The sequence below is a fragment of the Lathamus discolor genome, chromosome Z, assembly GCF_037157495.1.
Source record: "Lathamus discolor isolate bLatDis1 chromosome Z, bLatDis1.hap1, whole genome shotgun sequence".
Taxonomy (NCBI): domain Eukaryota; kingdom Metazoa; phylum Chordata; class Aves; order Psittaciformes; family Psittacidae; genus Lathamus; species Lathamus discolor.
In genome coordinates this window covers 1,283,792-1,307,731 of record NC_088909.1, presented here as the reverse complement: position 1 = coordinate 1,307,731, position 23,940 = coordinate 1,283,792, and the positions used below count along the sequence as shown (strand labels likewise).

Genomic DNA, 23,940 nt, shown 5'->3' with positions numbered 1-23,940 from the left:
GGGATGCAGGTTTGCAGCCTTATCTGGGAATGTCATGCTTTTGGAGGTTTGAATTCAGGCTCATGAGCGTTACTCCAATGAAAGCTTTCTGTAGAAAGATGGTTCTTTAAAAGCTAGGACATGGATTTGCCTATTCTGTATTACAAGAAATAATTTGTGTATGTAACAGTAAGGCCTCATTTTCACCACAGGATTGCTTCCTGCCGAATACTTTCTCTTGGTGAGCACCCACCAAGTTACTCTGAATGTGAGATGTTCCTTGACTAGGATTTCGTGGAGCAGCAAAAGCTGTTTTGAGTCATGCAGCAGGAATTGCTGCAAGCAAGAAGTGTGTTGTTTGATACTATAACATACATATATAAGTAGATATAAATAATCATTCATAGTTTATGAATGTGTACGTAGATTCAGTATTTTAGGAACAAAGACAATACCCTTAATGTTGTAATAAAAGTAAAAATGAAACACCGTCTTTTGTCTGAGGAAACATATCTCAGGTTTCATCTTCCTGCTACTGACCAAAGGAATGAGCAGTCTAACTACTGCTAAAGGTTTTGTCTTTTTAGGAAACTTAATGCACAGTGCTAAGCTATCTCACTGTTTCTGATATGAAGGTGTGTAGTATTTTCTGTAGTGATTTTAATAATTTTCTCTCTTTTTTTTTCATTGACTAGTCTGATTACTAAAACAAACATTTAACTAGCTTATGTTATTCTTATGAGTTACAAAAGGGGGGAAAAAAGGCTTTTGATAAAGCAGAAAAAGATTATTTATAAACCCACTTTTTTTTACTGTAAATGCACATGAGCACAAGTAGCTTAACCAATCATAAGTAGAAGCTGTCTGAAATAGTAAAGAAAAGGGATTTGGAAAATGGTGGAAATTGTGTGCTCCATGAGATTCTAACACTTTATTTTCTTGTCAGGGGAGGAGGTAAGTATATGGAGAGAAACTTCTCTGTATGACAAGAGCTGATTGTTACGTTTTGGCTTCAACACTACTGAGAAAGTTATTTTCTTCCAAAACACAAAGAGTGAGTAGTTGAGATATATTTGTTTCCTCCCTGCTCCCCATCCCTCAGTTTGTACTCGCCATGCATTTACATGGTGTGAGGAGGCATGGAGGGGGATGAACACAAAAGCCTGGGTGCAAGACACCAACCTCATTTGTCTTTCTTCCAACAAACTTGGGGTCTGCTTCATGTTGGATTTATTTTTATTACTTTTTAATAATGACGTTTCTTTGAATTCCTGTAATGAGACAAATGAACCTAGACTTCAAGTTTAAGGAAACACGTCTATTCAGAAAAGGACTTTTTATTCCTATCGATACATTTAGAGAAACTGTGGAGAGAAGCCCTTCTCTGCTCCTACCTTTATATTATCCGAAAAGCTAGGAAATTAAGAAAGCTGTTGTTTTAACTGTGATTGGGGAAAGATCTTACCCTTCCAATGGCTTCAGAGAGCTGGAGTCAAAGTTGCCCTGGTCAGAGGAAAGCCAAGTAGCTTCTAGAAATCTCCAATCAGGTTGACAATGCAAGATTTATCCATCATTCAGATTTAGATGAAGTCAACTTCCATGCTGCTTTGAGTGACATTTAGAAGTCTTTTTTTTATTATTTGATATTAGCTGGCTTCTGTTAGATCCAACTGTTCTTCTTCTCTAAGCTGCAGCCAAATAAATCTTACAAGTTTTTGTCATCTGTGCAGAACCATGTTTCACAGAAACTCTGCACGTTGCTTCAGTTTTATATATATATATATATATACACAATCTACCAAAACCAATCTTCCATTCCGTGATTGTTCTATGAAGACTGCAGGATGGTAGCTGACTACAACCAGACTGGACCACAAAAAGAATCAGAATCCCAGGATGGTTTGTGTTGAGGGACCTTAAGAGTCATCCAGCCCCAACCCCTGCCACGGGCAGGGACCCCTTCCACTGGAGCAGCTTGCTCCAAGCCCCTGTGTCCAACCTGGCCTTGAGCACTGCCAGGGCTGGGGCAGCCACAGCTTCTCTGGGCACCCTGTGCCAGCGCCTCAGCACCCTCACAGGGAAGAGCTTCTGCCTAAGAGCTCAGCTCAGTCTCCCCTCAGGCAGGTTAAAGCCATTCCCCTTGGCCTATCCCTACAAGCCCTTGTAAACTGTGAGGCAGGACAATGAATTGCTGACTGCCAGGCACTGGGCAAATTTATTTCTTTTTTTCCTGTTGGTTCAGGAGACTGAATTCTTGATTTCTTAAAGTAGAGCTGGACAGGAAGACTGTTTGCTGAAGGTTCTTCTACAATTTTAAAATCTTTCCTATTTTAATCATAGTAAGTTTTAAAATGTAGAAAGTCAAAAGGATTGTTATCTATTCTTTGTACAATTGATGGGGAAGCCCAAGGTTTAAAGCAAGATGGCAAGATCTGTACTTGCTGTAGGTAGAACAAGAGGTATGCACCACCACAACATAGAACGGTTTGGTTTTGCACTGATTTTTCTATTTTCCTTAGAAATGGTAGGATAAAATTTTGGTAAGAAATAGAAGCCCAGCTGTTTAAATACCTGTGATATTTCCATTACAAAATCTGGGCAATTTACTTTCCCCTTTCTGCTAGTTTGTATCCTGCTGTCTTTTGAAATGGAAACTCTTCTGACCCTGTAACCCCTGTGTTACTCTGAATAAAACTCTTTTTAATTGTGTTTTGAAGGAGCATGCAGGGAGCTCCCACACTACTAATCAGCTTTGCTGGTTTGGGTCTGTACCTGCAAGATTCATGTTGGCAGAATAACTTGATATAATTGCAGCTCTGCATCAGCGATTTAATGCTTAAGAACTTTAAAGGTGCAGGTCTCAATTTCCATCAGCACGTTACTGCAGGTGCAGTGGCTCCTGCGTCCTCTTCCCACCTGGTGTTCTGCAGGGGGTGATCAGCACTGCGTGCTCAGGGGCACCAGGAGCCGCGCTGAGGCTTGCCCCAGCTGGACCCTGCCAGCAGGCAGCACGCAGCATTGCCTCCAATTTGCAGATGTTTGTTCATAGCTCTGCTAATGCGCCTCTGTTTGGCCTTCAGTGTTCCAAAAGTAGGAATGCCACTTAACCCGAGTCCTGGCTCCCTGCTACTGTTTGATCAGTAGCAGTAATGCAGTAACTGCCTCGGACAAATGACTATACTAAGAACACTCCCAATTGCCCTGTAATAAAACTGCTGGCCTTCCTGAAAGCAAAGATGATAGAAAGGGCAAGTATGATTGGAAGGTCAACAAGTTTGAGCACTGACAGAATGAAAGAAACAAATTATAACGCCGAGGACATGATGCTGAAAATGCCCTGTGTCTAATTCTTGGCTTAGCTGCAGCCAAGGTGTGTTACTGGAGGGCTTCGCTGCCCTGCTTCCACGCAAAAGGATGGAGAATCTCAGCACACACAGAGCCTCTAGATTATTTATGTCTTAAACTGATTATTTATCTGTTAAACTTTAATACTAGACATAATTCACAAAAAGAGATGAGAAGCTACTGAGTATCATGGTGCAAGCCACTCTATGTGAGAAGGAACCCCAGTGCTGTGTGTGTCAGTGAGGATTCCAATCTTCGGTCTCCTCTGCCTGGCCTGACATTAGCACCCGGTACAGATCCTGTCATGTACTGCTTCATCGCCTTGTGTCACAAGTTGTCTCTTAATAAGGTGCAAGGGAAGCTTTTTTCAATGTGGTCTTAAATGAGGTAGGAAAATAAAAACATGTTATAGCTTCTGTTTCCTGTCATCTTGTCCATCTGTCCCAGAGGAGACAGCTCAGCAGAGCTGCTGTGCCTCAGCTCACCCAGACCAGAACTGGAAGAACAATCCTCTAGCTTAGGAAGCCAGCTTGTGGAAGTCCTGTTCTATTTGCTTTGGCTGAACCACCTACTTCCTGTGGTAAAATGAGAATAAAAGGAAACTCTGGGGAGCTTTTGCCATCTTACATGTTTGCTGACACTAAGCTCCTTTAAACTGTGAGGATTTTTTAAAGGTTGATTGCCTTTTGAATTTGAAAACATTAAGATTCTGATATTTTTTGCTGTAGGATTGTTATTTTTTTTCCTGTTGTAAACCTGAAAATCACTCTGTGGGTCCACATAATAGTCTTGCGTTTCCTGTATGTTTCCAAGCGTAAACAAAAACCCGGCTGATACCAGGCTGCTGTATGGTTGTAGCTGTGAAACAGCCTAGAGGGGCTTTGAGGAGCCTTTTTGGAGTGCCCAGATGTGTCCCTGGAGAGCAGAGGGGCTGAATTTCTCTGGGGAAGGAGAAGGTGAAGAAAGAGGCAGCAGAACCATAGTGCAAAGTCTTGAGAGAGCAGAGGTGTTGCCCAGGCTCTCCTGCCCTGTGGGGCACCCTGGCAGCCCAGTCACACCACAGCCGGTGCTGCTGCCTTGCACAGCCGGAGCCGGTCCTGGCTCCCTGGAACCAGACTCTTACCTCTGCTCAGTTGCAGACGTGTCATTTCTATAAGTCATTCAGTGCTCATTGGAGTAATGGCTTGAACTTGACTGCTTTATGTTCCAGGTGCTATTTTGACCCTTGGGCTATAACATCGGCCCAGCGATTATTCAGTTTCTTTTATGAAGTGCCTTAGTGTCAACAGGAAAGACTGCAAGATATCCCTGTGCAGCCTGATCTTCCGAGTACTCATCTGGGATGTACGAACACAGCAGTACCGGGCTTGGACATAGATCTTCTGCTGTCCCATGGTAGCTGTGACTGGTTTGATAATGCAGTTTTTTCTGCAGTAGCAATTAATGCCATAACCTTTGGGCTTTATTTTTCCCTTGTTGTATTTGTTTGCACAGGTAGATCATTTAACAGCTTGATCCGGTGTGCTTTATTACCCCAGAGCAGGCACGAAATACTGTAGAATATATTATCATTTTTAAATGTGAAGTGTCTGGACAAATGAGTTTAAAACACGTTGTACTGACTGTAGTTTAGAGAGTTTCATGGGGAAAATAGTTCCTGCGGAAAAAAGGTGTTCGTGATCAAAGCTTACTCCAGCGGAAACTGGGGAGATCCATGCAAAGTCGAGCCAGGTAGAGTTCAGTCCTGGTTAACCCGCAGGCCACTTCAGGATGAAAAAGGAGCAATCCATGCTTTTGTTTACACATGCATGCAGAGGTAGATTTGTTTTCTGTAGATGAATATCCAGATCTTGATGATTTCCTGTGAAGATACCAGAGATCCAATTTGTGACTCATTCACTCAAGTGGTGGCTAATACTCAGGCTCAGTACCTGTAGCCATTGTATTTCTTGAAAGTAACAGCACTTTTAAGGAGGGAAGGGCCATGCTTTTGCTTTGTGAGAGGTGACTAGTTCTCAGGAGCATTTACACTCACCAGCCTGTGCTAGTCCTGCAAATGCTGAGTCTAACAGGTAACAGTTCAAAGGAGAGGCTCCGGAATTCTGTGACTTTTGCTGTAAGTTGTAAGATAAGATAATTCTAGAGTAAAGCAGAAGCTGTCACTGCATTCAGCTGAGATTCACAATTACACTGATGCAGGCGCAAAAAGGCCAGAAGCTGTTGGAATTGCCTGTGATACGGTTGATGTATGGCAGCTGAACTGGCAAGATCTCATGAGAAATTTTATCTCTTTGGTGCAGCCAAAACTTACCAGAACAAAACTCTTCCAAGTCCTTTTAAGCAGAGTCCTGGTTAAACTGCTGAGTAGTTTGCGAATTGAGGTGATTGCACTAATTGAGAGTTAGAGTGCTGATGAAGTTCACATCCCAGGGTTGGAAATCACAAGCAGTGAAAACTAAACTCACCATCCTGTTAGCACATCACCTTATGTTTCAGAAGTCACAGGCCTTTCTTCACATTAGAGTCACATTCACGTCTTAACATGTACTGCTTCAAATAGCCCTGGGTCTGGATGCTTCTTTGAAGGCCAAGACAGATGGAGGAATATGGACCTTGATACTTATGAGCTGAGCAGGGCTCTGTTTGGTTCAAGAGCAGTAACCACCACGTGTTCTCATACTGGAAGTGGGCCAGGGTGGAGGTAGGGTGCTCCCTGGTCACTTCTGATCAGCCCTCTGCTCACTTGGATTGCAGGACGTATTATTCACGTCCACCCATAAAGCAGGATGTTCTCTGAGGGCCTGTCAGGGTTTCTTACCCCACGTGTGCTTCTTACGCCCATTACACTGCAGCTGTAAGCAGAAGCATCTGTTCTGGTTGCAGACACATCTGCATCCCTTGCACTCTCCCTCTAGAGCAGGGTGGTCCTCTGTCTCTCTCATACTGTTTTCCTTTGGCTCCTCTACAGTAGGCAGATGCAGGTAATCATATCTTTTCTTTTCTGGAGTTTAGCACATGGGCTTACTTGCATGTGAAGATGAAAACTAGTTTTATACTTTGGAACTAAAGCACCAGTTCACTGACGGTCCCTAAGTCTGAAACCAGCCTGTGGCATGTTCTTTCTGTACAGCTGCACGATTGCTTTCTGATTCTCCTGCCTCAGCAAAGGTCCTCTGAACAAGGGTCTCCCTTCTGCTGGGGCATCAGCTAAAGACCACACCACACTTGACACAATTATCACCTCACAGGGATCAGAGCAATGGCCAGTCTGCAACTGCATCAGGGGCATCCCTGGAGCTGCATTCCTCTGTGAAATACCATAGGATCCTACTGACCTGGATGACAAAAATCCCAGTTTATCGGTACCAGTGTGCAAGAGGCCATTTCCAAGTAGTCTGCTGGGGCTGTGCAACTGCCCTTGTAGTCAGGGTGTTTGGACTGCACTGTCTGCATGGGCACAGTACCAAAACCCAAGTCCTTGTTGCCTCCTCCTGTGCATGCATTCAGAGATCATTTGCCATCTATGCCTCTGCCTGCTGTGGTTGGTAATCACGTGCCAGATGGCTCCAAAACTTGTGTATGCTCTTGCAGATGCTGTTAAACCTCATTATCTGCTCAGCAGCCTCACATGTGGTGGCACCTGTAGGCCAAATGGGATGAAGCAATAAATTTCAAAAAAACAATGTTTTTTGAAAAAATATGTCACCTTTCTGCGTTGGTCCTGATCACAAGGAAATGAGTTATAAGAAAAATCTGCTTTAAAAGATGAGTTTATGGATAAGTTTTCACCTTATTTGTCAAATGAATTTTCTGTGCGCTGAAAAGACATTAATAAGGTTTTATTTGGTGTGTTTCGGGGGGGGGGTAGTGTAATTTTTTTATTATTCTGGTTTTTGGTCTGTCTTTTCCTTGCTACATGGCTCTTTCAGCTGAGGAAATCCACAGTAATTTCACAAAATGCTTTTCATGCCACCTTACTTTGTTGACTATTTTGTTTATTGGATTTCTTTTTTAAAATGTGTTTCCTTATGGCTTTCTCTTTAATTTCCTCTTCTTTAGCAGGGCTGCATGAAGGTAGGCTGAGTCCCAGAGCTATTCTAGCCTAAGTTCTGGTATTTTATATATATAAAACTCCAGGGCTGATGGCAATGATACCTGGGATTATTTATGGGTTTTCATAAAAAAGAAAGAGGAAAATACAGAATTGCATGGCTTCTCTTTTCCTTCCCCTTTCCCCAACCCCCTCCCCACAGAGGAGTTTAATGTTAAATGATAAATGTGGAAATTAGAGACCGTCGAGAAAATCCAATTTGGTGAGGAGTTTTAAAAATCCCATAATAAACGCCGAGTGAAATGTATGATTTAATGCGGGGCTCCAATGGCTGCTATTATGTGCTATTAGCAAATCGGGGTTGAGAGTGAATCTTTATCACTTGGTGAGTGCGGGCTAGGCCTGCCTTTGCCTCTGCTATTGATTTGTAGCCGCTTGTCATAATGACATCGGGAAGCAATGAATGGAAGATGTGCTTTTGATAGGATTGAAGGGGTGCAAAGGGGGGAGAAAAAATTCAGCAAGTTTTCTATCTCTTCTGCCTGATTAGATTTTTTTCTTCTTTTAAGAGCTTTCACATTCCAATAAAAATGCTAAATCAGCTCTGAAGCAGAATTGTTAGGGAGTAAATAGCTAGTCACATTTAAAGGAGGAAAAGATCTGACTTTACAGCTCTGACTTTACAGCAGTGGATGAATCTAAAGAATATTTCAAGCTCCACAAAAATGACAGTGGTGGGTGGTGTGAGGAGGCTGCGATCTCCCGCACCGATAGCTCTGCAAGCAGCCAAACCCAGGGAGCTCATGTGAGGCTTGAGGAGGCTCGTTGGACAGCCCGGGAAGGAAAGCTCGGAAGTGTCTTTGTTCAGGAAGAGGAGTGAATGTTTCCTGATCTCTGAAGCAGAAGTGCCTGAAATGAAAAAACAAGATTTTACCTTATCACAATGAACAATAAAGGTCTCCTTTGCGCCTGGGAAAGGAAGATATTTGTCACTTTGATCACAGGTGCTCTCCATCAGAAACCTAAACCAAGGTTTGATGGCAGTATAATTGCTGCACTTTTTGGAGAATGCAGAGTGCCTGTATTGCTGGATTTTCTCTTAGGCTGTTAGGAAGCAAGAATAGGCTTACTGCCCATTGTGGGTCTGGTGCACATGGTGAATGAGACAAAATCCATGTATGCTCAGAAGCGTATCTGAGTGTGAGTCTACTTGTGGTGGTCCCCATAAATTTGCATTTCTGATCAGTAGATCCATGCCATTCTGATTTCCTGCCTCTCAGTCATTCTGCTCTCCATGGGAAGGGGGTACCTGCGTGCGTCCCAAAGAGCAGAGTTCCACTTTTTGTTCCTTCTTATCAGAGCTCATATGCGCTTTCCCTCATTATTATTGTTACTACGCCAGTTAGCTGTGCTGAAGAGCTGTAGGCTGAGTAAGGGTTGTGACTCTGATATTCACATCCTCCTTTTTGGCCTAACCAGCACAGCTACTTTTACTTACAGAAACCTTCACGGTATAGCCGAATGAACCTACTTTCCAGGGCTCACTGTCAAGAGTATGAAATAGCAGATTAGAAATCAATGCAGAGGGTCCAAGTGCCTACTTCATCACTCAGGAGAAAGAAATACAGTATTTCTGGTCTGAGCCTTGCACTCGTTAAAATCACATCCTTTAAAAATCCCTTTAAATTAAAATGCTGATCAGTGGGGATGGGGAGAATTTCATGCAGAAGGAATTTTCCAAAGGCATAATGCTGAAGGCAGCATGCAGGTTTAATGGGGTGTTCCCCATACCACCCACCGGTCTTACTGGGCATTCCAAGTGCATGCAGTGCTTGTGTTCAGGGAAGCTTGTCATCTAGTATAACTATAACACAGCAGTCATGGGAAGCTGGAAATATTTGGATAAAGGAACAGCAAGACACACCTGCTTGGGACCCCCAAGTATTTCCGTTAAGTGGCTGATAAATACTCCAATTTTGGTCAAGTTCTTCGTTCTTTCCTAAGTCCTTATGTGACAGATCCAGGGCACAAAGCAAGCATATGACAGAGCTGAAAGTAGGATCCAAGCCTTTTGACCTTTTGTAGATATACACGACTGTCTGTCTTCAAAGGCAATCTCTCGTTTGCTTAATTATGTGATCCAGGAGGAAAACTTGTTAAAACCAGGCCAGGTATTGTTGTACTGTGGTCTCATGTCTGCTTTCCCCATTCTTGGATATAATCCTGTGCTCAAAATCACAAGCTGCTCTCCTACTGGAGATAGCTACGTACTTGCAGCAGAAATTCAATGCAAACTCTTGATGTGTTTTATGCTGCTTCTTTGCTGCAGACAGAATAGAGGAGATTACCACCTGACCCGCTCCTGCTCAAGAGCATCTGTTCACCGTGAATCACAAAGGGTCGGACTCTTCAGGAATCCCTCTCACCTCTCAAGAGCAAGCAGTTTCAGTGTGCTTGTACAAACAAGAGCACATTATTTCTACAGTCATGAATGAAAACGTGGGAGCTCTTTGCTAGACAGGAATGGCTGTTTTGGTCCAGCCTTTCGTCAGGCCTGAGGATAAGAGAACAACTTGACTCTGTGCCTTTATTTATGAAAGTAAATGGAGGAGGCTAGGAATCAGTTCCGGAAAGCTTTTGTTGCTAGTGCAGTATTGTTTCTAAAATGGCTGCTTGTGTGATACTTCTAAAAAGGTGAATCCCTAACAGTGCAAAAGGCAGCGTGCCAAACTGTTTTCTGCCCTGTCCCATTGGCTCTTAGGTGCAAATTTTATGACAGCAGTAGAGGAGGCTGATAACAACAACAGCTTTCAAACATGAAGAAGCTGCTGCCAAGGGGAAGGGAATAATCTGTTTTCTGTGTTTAAGAATTAATGGCTTAAATAGCAACAGGGTTAGATCAGCAACCCTGAACATGAAGTCCACGGACCCCTGGGGTTCTTTTGAAAGCTCTCTGGTCCATCTGTCTTTAAGTGTTAGCAGACACGTGTGCTCTCCAGTTAAGTGGAACTGTTCATATTGTGAACCAGCTCATACGCAGATTTTGGTTGTCATCTTCACACACAAGGCTGACCATATACTGACAAGTTCCTCAGCAACCTGGTGTAATTAGACCTGCTTTCAGCAGGGGTTGGCTCAATGACCTATGGAGGTTCCTCCCATCCTAAATCATCCTGTGATTCTGTATTACATGTTTTCTGGGAGCTCAGAGACAGCTTTTTGCAAGGTAGCAGGCAGAGGGTTGGGCTAGGTGACCTTCAAAGGTCCCTGCCAACCCAAACCATTCTATGGTTTTATGATTTTCATGTTTTGCCCCAAGGAAGCTGGAGTCGTGTGGCCCATGGCATGACTTTGAGCAGTCTGATGAAGTTGCGCTAGATTCTAATGACTATTTATCTCCGTGTAAACTGAGACGTATTAGTTGTGTCAACCCCTTCCTTTATTTGTGACAAGGGCAAAGTAGCACAAGTCTATATTGACCTCATATGTAGGACTACATGTAAAATAAACCAAGGCTCAAGACAAAAGACACTAATGAAACCTGGGCAACAGGGGTACCTGCGGTAGTAAAGGGCTTTTGGGGAGTCTGATTACTTCAGTAATAGCCGTCAATCTAATTCCAGTTCCAAAGAAGAAGTTTAAATGTAAGTGTTGCAGGGAGGAATTGGCACATGGCATTTATTTTATGGCAGCTAGGTGAGGAGGAGAAGGAAGAATAGTTATTGCACTGTCATCTTTAGTCCTTGATGGTACCCTGCATTACCTGCCCTATTACTGTTCCCTGCTGGTCTCTTTCTATCCAAAGGAGAGGAAGCTGCACTGTCAAAACACAGGGCGGCTCAAGCTTTAGACATTTCTTCTCACCTGACATTTGCTTTACCCCTCCCTTTGTTTGTATTTCATGAATCTGGCATAAACCTGGACACAGAAACCTTTAAAACCTCAGTGGCCAGGAGAAACAATGGCATGCCAAGTCATGGCATGATTTTGGTAAGACTTTGTCAAGAGACTCAAACTGTGCATTACCTGAACTATTTTTTCCCTCTGTCCCACTTTTGTATGCTTTCTTTGGTTTAAAAGGGAGGAGGAGAGAGCAGACTTTAACAGAAGCTTCTAAAATTGTCTCTCTTCTTTCAGTAAGTACAGGTACATCTTAGATAGCTCCTAAAAGCACATTGATCATTTTCAATTCAGAAGCTTTTCTTTAATAGCAGTGTTATTTGTTACACAAGACAATTTGTGGGATGTTCATTGAGCTTCTGTCTATTAGAAAAGGGTCTTGCTCAGAGTTTCTCAATGTCCTCAGCAGAGATGACTATAGGAATATAGGAAATATATTCAGAAAATAGGAATATAGGAAAATTATGTATTGGGACAAATCAGGAGTTGACTTAACCATAGTCTGCTTAGCAAAATGCAGAAAAACTCCTTTGCAGGCAGCTTCAAGGCAGCCTCTCCACTTCCAAATGTTCTTTCTGATTATCTCCTTAAAAACAAACAAACCAACCACAGAACAAACAAACCAACCAACTCAAACCGTACCTCATAAAGCACAAGAGCCTTTGCAGCAATTCCATCCAAGGGTTAATCACGTGAGAAATATTGTCTTGTACTGGTGCATATTTCAGGTTAGTTCATTTCTGTCCTCACAATGTAAACATTTAAATATTCATGGTCTTTGCTGCAGACCCTTCTTCAGGAGTTAAGGGTGCTGTTTCTATAGCTGTTTAAACCTTGATACCCCACCGTGCTAAAAGGGAGAGTTCTATCCCCATCCCCTTCTCTTCCAAGCCTTGACATTTGTAATTGCCCCTCATTGTAGTGTCATCCCGTCAGCTGCACCATGGCTCAGATCAGAGAGGCAGTCTGGGTGAGAGCTGATGGGGTGACACCCACTTCTCCTCCTTGGAAGTTATCCAGGCCTATTGGAGGAAATCCACAATAAAACCATAGCATGACTTTTGCAGAAGGGTGCAGGATGCTCAGTACCCACTGCTTTGGAGGGCAGGGGCAGCAAAGTGAACTCTTAGCATTGTCAGTGCGCAAGGACTGTGCTAAGTTGCCAGGCAGCATGACAGACATAGAATCATAGAATCCCGGACTGGTTTGGGTTGAAGGGACCTTAAAGCTCATCCAGTTCCACCCGCTACCACAGCTAGGGACATCTTCCGCTAGAGCAGCTTGCACCCAGCCCCTGTGTCCAACCTGGCCTTGAGCACTGCCAGGGATGGGGCAGCCACAGCTTCTCTGGGCACCCTGTGCCAGCGCCTCAGCACCCTCACAGTCAAGAACTGCTTCCTTGTATCAGACTTGAACTTCCCTGTTTCGGTTAAAACCCGACACCGCTTGTCCGATCGCTGCAACGCCTCACGTCCGCAAGCAGCGTGCTCCCTGTGCTCTGCCAGGAGGTGGCAGTCCCGTGGGACATGTGCCAGGCGCTCCACAGCCATCGCATGCCCATGTATCTGCCTGGGCAGGCAGAGGGACGGTAAAGCAGAAGCCTCGCCCAAATATTCCTTGAAGAAGTACATTAAATAAACCCCTGTTAATGTTCGTATGACGCGATGTGTATTTGCTGTATTTAAAACCTGAATTTGTCAGGATGGCATATCACCTACTTTGTATAAGGTACAACCAGAGCTACTCCACGGGAGACAGTGTGCCTTGAGAGAGTTTGGTATCTTCTGAAATACATTCATTTTCTGAGTGAGGTGTGCAAAATACAGGACAACGAAATACCTGTTTTCAGGGACGTGCAAACAGCTGCTCTGCTGAGCCTTTGCAGCGTGCAGTTTATGCTGCTCGAGGCCTTTCTAATCATGAAGATGCGTGCGAAAGCTTTAGGTTTTCGATGCTGCCTGTCCTGTTACCATCCTCCCAGGGCAGTTTTGCCCCACATTTCCACAGCCTTTGGAGCAGCTCATCTGTAGCTGAGGCTACAGACCAGTCCCCATTCATGAACCCCTGGCTGCAGAGCATGGGTGACAAAAAGGCTTTGTGTGTGTATGCGGATAGTAAAGGCATAGTTGGGAAATTTGCACTGACTTCAATGTAACCTGAATACTGGCGAGGGAATGCCGTGATCACTGCGTGCTGATGGAAATAGGCTAGGCTCAGCGTGGTGCTGCCTTCATACAGCAGTTGTCATTATCTCCCTGCTTGGGTTTCCTGGCCTGAGTGATGCAGATGACCTGCCTTGCTAATGCTTAGCATCATATAGAGATCTGCAAAATGCTTACTGGAATAGCAGTAAGCACAGCTTTAAATAACACCTCTTTATGACTCAACCTGTACATCTGATGCTTGCTTGAGCACGCTGCTATTGAATCCATACTTAGCCAGGATTCCTCACCCTCCATCCTGCAGGTCACAATGCCAGCAAGTAGGAATATGCTAATAAAATGCACAGACCATTCTGATTCTACAGCATTCTCTCTGAGCATTCACACAACTGCCTTGGCTTCTCTGTCTCTCCTGCTGCCTTTAGGAGGTAGTGGAAGTACCTGGCACCTCATAGTCGTGGCTCTGGATAGCGCTGCCACTGTGGCAAGTCCATTCATGTGCCAGACACTTAGTGGTACCAGGCACGTGTCCTGCTAGTATGACAGCAAATGGGGAGGGTCTTGACAAGTCAAGGCCTGCAGTGATGGGCTATGCACACCTTATTCCCAGGGCAGGAGACTTTCAGTTGGACACAGTCTGTCCCAAAATGGTGAAAGCAGAGCTTGTCTCCATGTTTGGGGAGAGGCAACCTCCTCCCGAAGAAGATGTGCTTGATGGGACTGCCTGGGCACAAGCAGAACTTCAGAAACAGAAATGTCCCAGCCTGTTTGGTGGAGCTGGGCAGCATGTTCTCTCTCTGTTAGCAGGGTTGTAATGCTTTGTTTATTGAGATAGCATTGGCAATTACAAGGATCTCTCAAACACTTAGGAAACAGGGTGTCGGTGTTGCAGTGCGACAGTGGCAGACAAGGAAGGGAGAATGAGAGCTTCAGGCTCAGCAGTGCTTATTTTCCAAGCAACAACAGAAAACCCACCAAAAAGTCTGGTTGGAAGGAAGAGGGTCAGTAACGGAGAAGGGCCTCGGGAGTTGTGAGTGTTGAAGGGTGACTGGAGACAGGAGATAAAGACCAAAGGAGCAAAGGACCAAAGAGGGAATAGAGACTTGAAAATTGTGTCACATCCTGGGTCAGTGAGTTATGTCATGGATTGATGTCTCCTGATGGCCCCGTGCAGTTGAGCTGGAAGGAGATGAGCGCAGTACAGAAATCTCCAACAAAGCTGATGAGGACAGGTCAAGAACAGACCTTCATATGCCACAAACAGCTTGTCTGTGACATGGAGGCAAGACCCTTGCTACAAGTAACCCCAAATACACTGCAGTGTGTTCCAAAATTTTAGGGTTGCAGGGAAGGAGAGTGATAGCGTAATACTTGGTGAAATTACTGGTGGAAAGAAACCTATCTGAGGGCGTGAAAAACACCATGGTATGCTGGTATGGAGAGAGATGAGAGCTGGACTGAAAGGAGGGAGAACATCGGTGAAAACAACGGTGAACCTCAGCTGATCTTGTGTTAGTTTGGGCATCATGCTTAAGGATTCTTGCAGCACTTGGTGCATGGGTGAAGCTGGTGGAGACAGCAGCTGCTCCAGCAGCACAGGAAGAGCAGTATCTGACTGGTGGTGCTGCTCTCTGGGAGCTTATTCCTGTGTTAATTAAAGATGTCCCTTCGTAGGGACTTAATTGAGGAGAGGAAGGAGGCAGCAGCTCTGCTCTCTCTCAGCTGTCTCTGTAGACCCTCCCCTCCTCATCTCAGCAGACCACACTTGGGTTGCTGCCTTGGGAGGAAGATAGTCACTGCAGTGACTGTCTCAGGAATGAGATTTGTGATCACAGCAATGTTTCAGGGGGTCTAAGTCATGCTGGCATGCAAAGAGAGAGAATTCAAAAGGGTCACAAACGCCTACATCGCTTGGGAGCTTCAGCCATCCCAGCGACAGGGACCAGCTTTGACATGACCAAAGCTGCCAGCTCATCCTGCATTAGAAATAATTTCTAGGCCCTGGGTTGGCTCCACAAAAATAAAAAATAACCTGGAGAGTCTTTCATTTCTGCTAGCAATAAACCAGCAACGCCCCAAATTACTGTGGCAGATACCTGTATTGTGTTGGAAAATGAGACCTGTCCTTTTCGCTTAGGTAAAAACCACACTTCTATCATCAACTGCAGTTTCTCCCAGTGCCTGCACTCCAAAAGGTGGTCCTGTCCCCCTGGGCTACAGTCTGTTTGTTCGTCTCGTACAGCCCCTGAAAATGGTAGCTGTGAATGTGCTGTGTCTGACGGGGAGAGCTGCTTTTCTCCAAACCTGAGCCAGGCTGGGGCACGTGAGTCAATCCAGAGGACTGTTCAGGACAGGGAAGCAGGTGCCCCGGGTTCCTACACCTGTTTTGCTGAGGGGAGGGATGGAAAGGGCTTTGCAGAGAGAAGAATTTCAGTCTGAATCACAAACCGTAATTCTGTCCAAAATGCACTGAAAAGCTGAAGGGGGAAGTGCCTTGAATGCTTTGAAAATTTCTGAACTTCCTATTAATAGATCTCTGTTTAGAATAATGTGAAAAATTAAATCTCTCCAAGGCATTGAATCATGTGCATTCCCACGAGTGCTCAGCATGTGTCTGCACTCCACACAGATATCATCAGCTATTGTCCCTCCCACATTGGCTCCAGGCTCACATTGCAGCAGGAACCTTAGTGGGTCCTGCAGCATCTCAGCTTTGGAGATTCATAGCTGGCTTGGTGATTTTAGAAAACATTTGCGTTCTCCATACTTTATTAGTCACTGACAGACTCATTGTTTATAACATACTTCTCAGCAAGCTGTTTGCGACTCATCGCCCTGCTTGCTTTATAGTCTATAAATATTTAATTCTTTAATAAACTGCTTATATGTAATATCAAATGACTGATGTACTTCTTTCCCCTCTTCAGCAGTGCTATGATTTGCAAAACAATTCTTTTGGTTTTTGAATAGCAATATGTTCTATAAATGCTTGAATTTCCTTTTTCTAAATAGCAATTTCTTCAGGGTATTTGGTAAATTGACAAGCAGAGCAATGGTTCCTGTAGTGTTATAAGAGCTGCCCCTTTCTAAAGCCTCCGTGGGGAGAATCACTTCCAAACGGTCACAGACTTGTAATGAGAAAATGCTGGGGCCATGGGAGGCAATATTTCACACCTTGGCATGGCAAAAAAGCAGCAGCAGCTTGTGGGGGCCAGGGCACCCTTGCAGAAGGCGTGTGGAGCACGTTCAGGGTTGTGCTGAGCAAGGTGCCCAGCCTTGCAGTGCAGGTACTGTAGGATGAGCATCACCACCTTGGTACCTGCTGCAGCATCACCGCCTCTGCCTCACGCACGGACCTGCTGCACACACAGCTCACTCCATGCCCATTCTCCTAGCTGTGGTCTCCTTCCTGCTGCTCTTTGGGAGCACTTGTAAAGTGAGTGACTGACTCGGCTTTTGGTCCTAAGCTGCTTGGCTCATCCTCCCTGGGGGTTTCTCCTACCCAGGAGCAGGCAGCAGCCTGCATGAACTTTTCTGGCAGCTCCCAGCCTCTCCTTCCTCTGGCCCTCTTCCTGGCGTGTTGTATGCTCTTCTGCATGTGATGGGAGCAGGAGCTTTGTGGATTGCAGGAGTGTCAGCCAGGTGAGGCCACTACTGGAGCATTGATCTGGCTTTCAGCCTCCTCCACAGCTTGGTGAGAAAGCCCTCCTAGGGTCTGGTAACACGGTCTGGACAGGGGGGACGGCAGAGGGGAAGCTGCCTTACTTGCTCTGCAGCAAGGACTGTCCACCAGTGCCATACAGGAAGGGGACTGTGAGAATGCACCACACCTCTGTGCCTCACAGCCTGTCTCAGTTCTAATCTCACCCTCCACCTTTGGGCAGATTAGTGTTCAGGTTCCTGCCCTTCCCTAATGAGTAGGGCTCACAGCATGCAAAGGCGCTGTTTACCGTGTGCTGCTAGGGCAAAACCATGCTGGAAGAAGGATTCAGTGCCTAGAACAATGTCAAGGGCATGTCAAGTGACACGGCCCTTCTGTGGAGTCACCTTGTGTTTGTCTTGGTTATTCCACACTCCCAGGTTCCATCTGGCCTTAGCCTCTGCATTAAACTGCTTTGAGGCTGGAGAAGAGAAAGACGGGGCAGGGTCAGGTGGCACCTTCTGGGCTGCAGTTCCAAATGGTGAAGAGCAGCAGCGCTGCTGTTGTGCGTTAAGCAATTGTGTAGGGTGGACAGGGTGGGTGGTGTACTCAGATCACTCCCAGTGATCATGGCTGCTCAGTTCCTTACAACAGACTTGGTTTGAACCACTTGCTTAGGTCTAGGTCCATTTTAGCACAACTTCATCAGGACAGCAACATCTCCTAGCTATGCCTTCGAGTGGTCTGTGTGGGCAGGGACAGGATATTCACATCTAACTTCTGAGCGAGGCTGACAACTGGGTTATCTCCTGAGTCCTAAATTTGTGCACATTTAAAGCTGTAAGTAGCAAGTGCCTGGATTTAGGATTGGTGCCCAGATTGGTGCCCTATATTTGGTCTGAACTGGCAGTCTGTTGCCTTCTACTCAGTCTCCTGGCTGGCTGTGCAGAAGGGTGTGTGCATGTGCTTGACAAGGATGCATCCGCCACGATGCAGGGAGGAACTGGAAGCAGATGGCAGCTAGATGGGCCTGTGGTTAGGAGTCTTCAAACAACACTGGGAAGCAGCTTCCCTCTTTGCTATGGGTAACTGCATCCTCTGCACATTGGTCCTTAGGCAGATACAGATTGGAGCACAATTCTCCCATTTGGGTCTCTCTTTGTGATGGGGCCTGCCCAAGGAGACCTGGTTGCTGTCTGCTCAGAGGTCCACAGCCTCCTTTGAAGAGGTTCTTGTGCCACCTCCCTGTCTGCGTCAATCAGCATACCTCTGCAGGCAGCAGAGCCACACCGCTCTACAGCCAGGGAACTGCTCAGGAGTGTTTCTAGAGCCTACAGCATAGGAGCAGGGCAGAGCTCCTCTCACAATGGGTCTGACCTGCAATAGTCTTTCCTCTCTGTCCTGCCTCTCACATTTGGGTAGAAAGAGAGCAATGCTCCCTCCCTGCAGACCGGGTCTGGCTGCAGGATGAGCCTTGCCAATGACCAGGGGTGTGGTAGAGGCTGAGTAGGCTGTGTAGGTGGCTGCAAAGGCAGAGCCGCTTAGCATTAGTGACGAGCAAATACAGACAGTAGAGACCTTCCGAAAGCTGTTGTCAAACACAGCTCAAGTGAGGGTGTTGCTGTTCGCTGCTGTATCTCTGCTCACCCCTTGCTGATGCACACAGGTGCGAACCTCTGGCCCAGAAGACCTTTCTTAGCAGAACAGAGCGGCCAAGAGTCCTGTTTCCACATGCACATTCGTACTTGCAATGCCTGGTGGTGCCATTCCCTGCTCTGAGAAAAGCGCGTGAAGGTGGCTGTGGCCAGCTCCTGGACTGACTCCTAGCAGCCTCCCTGATGGTGCCATGGCCAGGAGCTGCTCTGTCCAGGCTGTGTTCCGTGGTGGGACACGGCACCGTTAGGGACCACTGGGCACTGTGCCACAGCTCTATCCCTTGAGAAGTGCCGGCAAGCATGGCGTCAGCCAGCACCAGTATCTACGTTCCAGTGCGCTGCATGTTGTCACTCCACCCTCGAGGCTGTCCCCAGACCCCTCCTTTGCCACAGAGCTGTGGCACTTAACATGCTCCCCCTCCAGTTCCTCTTCTCCTGTCCCCCTCCCACCACACACTCCATTGAGATTTCTGAATGAAAACCAGGAATCATCCAGGCATCCAGCTCCCAGCACTCTGAGTCTCCAGGAAGCAAGCCCACCTGGTGCCCTGGCTTAAGTATGAGTAATGATAAATAAGGAAAGCATGCAGTGGGCTGTGCTATTCCCTAATGAGCCTGTTTGTCCCAAGCACAGTGCAGAAAACCCTCTTCTCCTTGGCAGTAACCTTTCTTCTTATTAACATTATGCATGTATTCATGTGACTTCCTCGGCCTCACAGCCACCTCTTCAGCTCATTTAAATAAAAATAATTTATGTGGACATTCCTTCAGTCAGGATTCCCCCCCAATCATATTTCGTTGGTGCTGTGCACCCAAATAGGGTCGTTATGCTTTCGCATATCATTATGGCTTTATAAAGAACAACAGCGACATCTGCATGTGCCGCAGCGCTACAGAGATGAGGGGAAAAATATGGAAAACAAACCCCAAATGAGCTCCAAGCTCATTTCCTCGGTGCCTTTGCCACCACCATGGGCACAAGTAATTGTACAGTGTAATCACATCACGGCTCATCTGAATATTCATAACCAAGACAAAGACTTGGAGGAGAAGAAAAGTGGGGGAGGGAAGGGAGGAGAATTTAAATATAAACCAGCATTTCATTTTGAAGCAAAGTTCCACATTCGGCTCCGGAGGCTGTGTTGGCACTGATCCTGTCTGTCTGCCATGCGGAAGCAATGGGCACTGGTCACATCACACACGTAGCCCCCGCCATGGAGAAAGAAAATAAAGCACAACAACAAACAGCAACAGAACTGCCCCCCAGTAAAAGTGATGTTTGAAGAGTCGCCAACGGTGGCTAACCAGCTGCTGTTTCTTCCAGGAAAGAAACAGTCTATTGAGGGAGCTTTATAAAGACCCCAATTAATATGTTGTGCATGTATAAGATCTACAAAGAGCTCACTGTGTTTCTTCCCCTGCAACCACCACCTTCTCTTCCTGATCAGTGCCAGTGGAGAAGGAACTGAGCTACCAAATAATTGATTAATCACCTCGGCGGTGACAATGCCCCTCTCCAAAATAAAGAGAGAAGAAAAACAAACACAAAAAGAGGCAACTGTTCACTAATTAGCGTGTAAATTACCACTGGTTCCATCCTTCTTCATACCTTTAAAAAAAAAAATGTAGAGAAATATAATCCCCATCCTAATGTATATGTTGTCTTCATTTCTTTCGTATTACTCTGATATCCTTTACTAGCATTAACCCAGAAGTGTGGTGTTTGTCGAAGCTGTGGCTGGCGCTGCCAGTTCGTTCCCCAAAGAGCTCCTATTTCCATTCCACTGGAGCTTATATTCCTTTAAATATCTAGCGCAGCATCATTTCCCCCTTTCTAATACATCACTCTGCTGGAATTAGAAGAATCCAAGGTTATATCCAACTTCAAAGGTTTCCAAGTCATCATGATTTTAGTAAAAGTAGAAGACAGATCATGGAACAAGTCCCTGGCTTTTGAAGATAGGCATCACAGGGACCTTCCTCCCTGTGTCTCATTCCCGCTCTCCCTCTCTCTCCCCCCCAACTTTGTACCTCTCCAGCTCTGAACGTCCCGCGCTAGCGCAGCTTAATGATATGCAAATGAAATATGCATAAAACCATTCTACTGTATGATGATTAAACACTGGAGACATTAACCGCCGACGCTTCACTGTTTGACTATAATAATCTTTCCCGAGCATCCACTTTGATTGCGGAGTTATGGAAACCCATAGCAGTTGGCAGAGAGAGTAAGGGAGAAAGAAGGAAGGAGAGATGCAGGGATGCATCACCCATCTCTGCATTTATCCCACTCCAGGAGACGTTTCCCCCCCTTTGTACTGCGTTCCTACTGCTGTCTTTTGTAATCCATCCATGCGGTCGCACCAGGGCGATTAATGGGAAAAAAACCCTCTTTTCTCTTAATGTTTCAAAGCTCATTAGCCAAACGATTATTCCTCATTAACAGCGAAAGCTCATTCATTAAAAGAAAAAATATGCCCAAAAGATGCCAGCGCTGTTAATCCCAAGCCCTGTAGCTGGGCTGTAAATCCCACGCTAGTATTTTCCATGCAGAAGGGAAGCGCGCCAATCCAAAAAAAAAAACCACCAAGCAAAAAGAAAACATTTTGTGTGTTTTGTAAAATCCGCAAGAGAGGCAATTAATATTCCCGCTGTATGACTTTATTTTTTGTCTCTCCCTTTTGTTTCCAGTGCCCCTCCCTGGCTCAGCGCCCGGTGCCAACAGAACACCTTGCAGGATCCTCAGCAGCGCAGACAACGTAAGTAGCCAGCGGTCCCTTGACACCCTCTTCCAAGAGCCCCAAGCCCTCCGGACCCTGCGGAGCACCTCTGCGGCTCCGTCCCTCGCTCGCCCCTCCGGAGTGCCACCTGGGCTTCACAAGTAGCACCTTCCAAATCTCTCTGTCTTCAAGTTTGTGCATGTCTGTGTGGCATCCCTCCTCCTCCTTCACTCCCATAGTGGATCTTGTAAAGGGCTTCAGATCGGCCCCATTCATCTCCCTGGTGATAGCAGTGAATGTAGATAAATCTCTGACTGCCTGCTTGCTGCTGGAGTATGATTTTTATTTTGTCTTCGGTGTATACCTAGGTCAAAAAGTGGGATGTATACTGACGTTGGGTGAGTGTGTGTATGTGTCTGTGTCTTTCTCACCCTATCTTTCTCTCTCACCCAAGCACACAAACAAACATCTCCCTGCATGTGTATGTATTACATGCGTGCACACAAATATATATCCACACTCAGAGGCATGTGTGTACACACAGAAGTATACGCACATCTCCGTCATGCACACCCCCACCCTCACACACCTCATCTGCAGTTATCGGAGGCATTGTGTGTGTATGTGTATGTGTGTCCATCCGCACACCGCTCTTTGTGCTATGTGCATACAGGCATCTCTCGCTACACCGATAAACATTCCCTCTCCTCCCAGCAGAGGCTGTATGCAGCTGTCATCCTGCCCTATAATAAGAGCAGTATTCCTTCCTTCCTTCTTTCCTTCCTTCCTTTCTTCTTTCTGTCCTTCTTCCCTTCCTTCCTTCCTTCGGTGTGCTACTCGGAGACCTTCGTGCTCCCTTCTTGGAGTCTCTCCCAGGCTGCAGAATTGGCATCTTTCCCTGAGGTTGTCCGAATGGCAAATGGCATCATCTGTAGCTCGCATTCTTGCAGCATCTCATGGCATTTCCCTCGATGTCAGCTACTCCCTTTTGTTTGTTGTTGACTGGGCTGGGTGTGGTGTGGGTTTTTTGGAGTTAATTGCAAACGAACCCAAATGGCAAACGCGCCACCAGCTTGCAGAAAAACAAGAGAAAGGAAAAAAAGCCAGCCCCACAAAACGCCTTCTGCTGCGCCAGATGCCCATGTTGCCCCTGGCATGGAGAATGGGCACAAGGGGCTTGTTGTTGAGGTTTTTTCTGTTGCTGTTTTTATTGTTCGCATTTCCCTTTTCCCTTTATTTTTAGAGACTCCAAGATGCCGGCCTCAGCTTGGAACGGAGTGGTGTCATGGCGGAGACGACGGCCTTTGTCTCACAGGGTGTGAAAGCATCCGTTGTGCTGGCTCCATTGCGGCAGAGTGACGTTTAAAGGGGGGAAAAAGTGCTGAAAGTCCAAGTTGAGCAGTGCTGGTGGGGGAGCCCCCATCCTCATGGTGGTGTGCATCCGAGGAAGGGCTTGCAGCGGAGGAGTCTGGTCTGTAATCCTGGCACTTGCACCTTTGTCGCTGCCTGCCGCTTGCTCCTGGGGGTCTGGATAATCTCCCTTGGCTTTACCGCACTGTCTGGCCCACGCACAGGGCCCCCGTAACATATACCCGCTGCTGCGATCACAGGGAGCTGTGGCGTTGCCACTGAATGGATGGCACTGTGCCAACTCCGCTGCCATCCGCCCTTGCAGCTCTTTTCCTCCCTCCTCCCTCCCGCTCTCCTCTCCTCCCCCTCCTCCCGTCGACTTGATGTTAATTAACACACGGGTTAATTGATTTTAAAAGCTGAAGAATTACAGTTAACTTTTCCCACAGGGTAAGGACGCCAGCCGCCTGGCACAGCTCTGCTGCCTGGTGCAGGGGGGCAGGGAAGAGCCCGCAGCAAAGCCCGGGACTGCAGAGGATGGATGGACGGATGGACGTTGGCGTACGACTGGGGTGCTCCTGCCTTGTCCTCCAACGTGTCACCGCTAGAATTTGCTATAAACAATCAAAGCAACCCCTCCCCTCGCCTCTTCCGCCCTCCCTCCTCGCAGCAGGACAAGCTCTGTAGAAGTTGCAGCAGGGAAACCGTGCCCTCAGAGCTTAGCACAGTACCTGAGTGACCACTGCTGAGGTGGGGCAGCAGAGGATGCTGACTGGGGTAGGCTTGTACTGTCATCAGGGCTCCTTTTAGATTTCTTAATGGCCTCAGATACATCGCTTGGGGTGAAGCATCTCAACCACGTTAAAGTTAGTTTGTAATTAAGAGGGAAATAAACCATGTGAGGGCTTTTTGTTGGTATTTTGCCTTCGCTCTTAACTCGCCCCCATCTCCGCCGCAAGTGAGGGCGAGTGACGGCGCAGCTGGGAGGGACGCAGCTATGCCGGGGACTTGCTGCTTTCACCTTCCCCTGCTTTCATTTTATTTCATTTTGTTTTTTAAAAGCATGAAGCAAGTGAAGCGACGAGAGGAATCCATTATGCAAATCAGGTCACATTTGCATAATGTCTCATGACTGGAA

At 46.3% G+C, this 23,940-nt stretch overlaps 1 long non-coding RNA gene across 3 annotated transcripts in view; it reads left to right on the top strand.

Moving 5' to 3' along the window:
* Positions 1-23,699, top strand: part of LOC136005662 (uncharacterized) — a 69,536-nt gene extending 45,837 nt beyond the window's left edge. For 2 of the 3 annotated variants that reach the window (XR_010608825.1, XR_010608826.1), the window contains 3 exons: positions 21,424-21,491; positions 22,696-22,923; positions 23,252-23,699. This is a non-coding gene — a long non-coding RNA (uncharacterized LOC136005662). The remainder of the gene's footprint in view (positions 1-21,423; positions 21,492-22,695; positions 22,924-23,251) is intronic. The other variant, XR_010608827.1, reaches the window with a different exon arrangement.
* Positions 23,700-23,940: the final 241 nt, after the last annotated feature.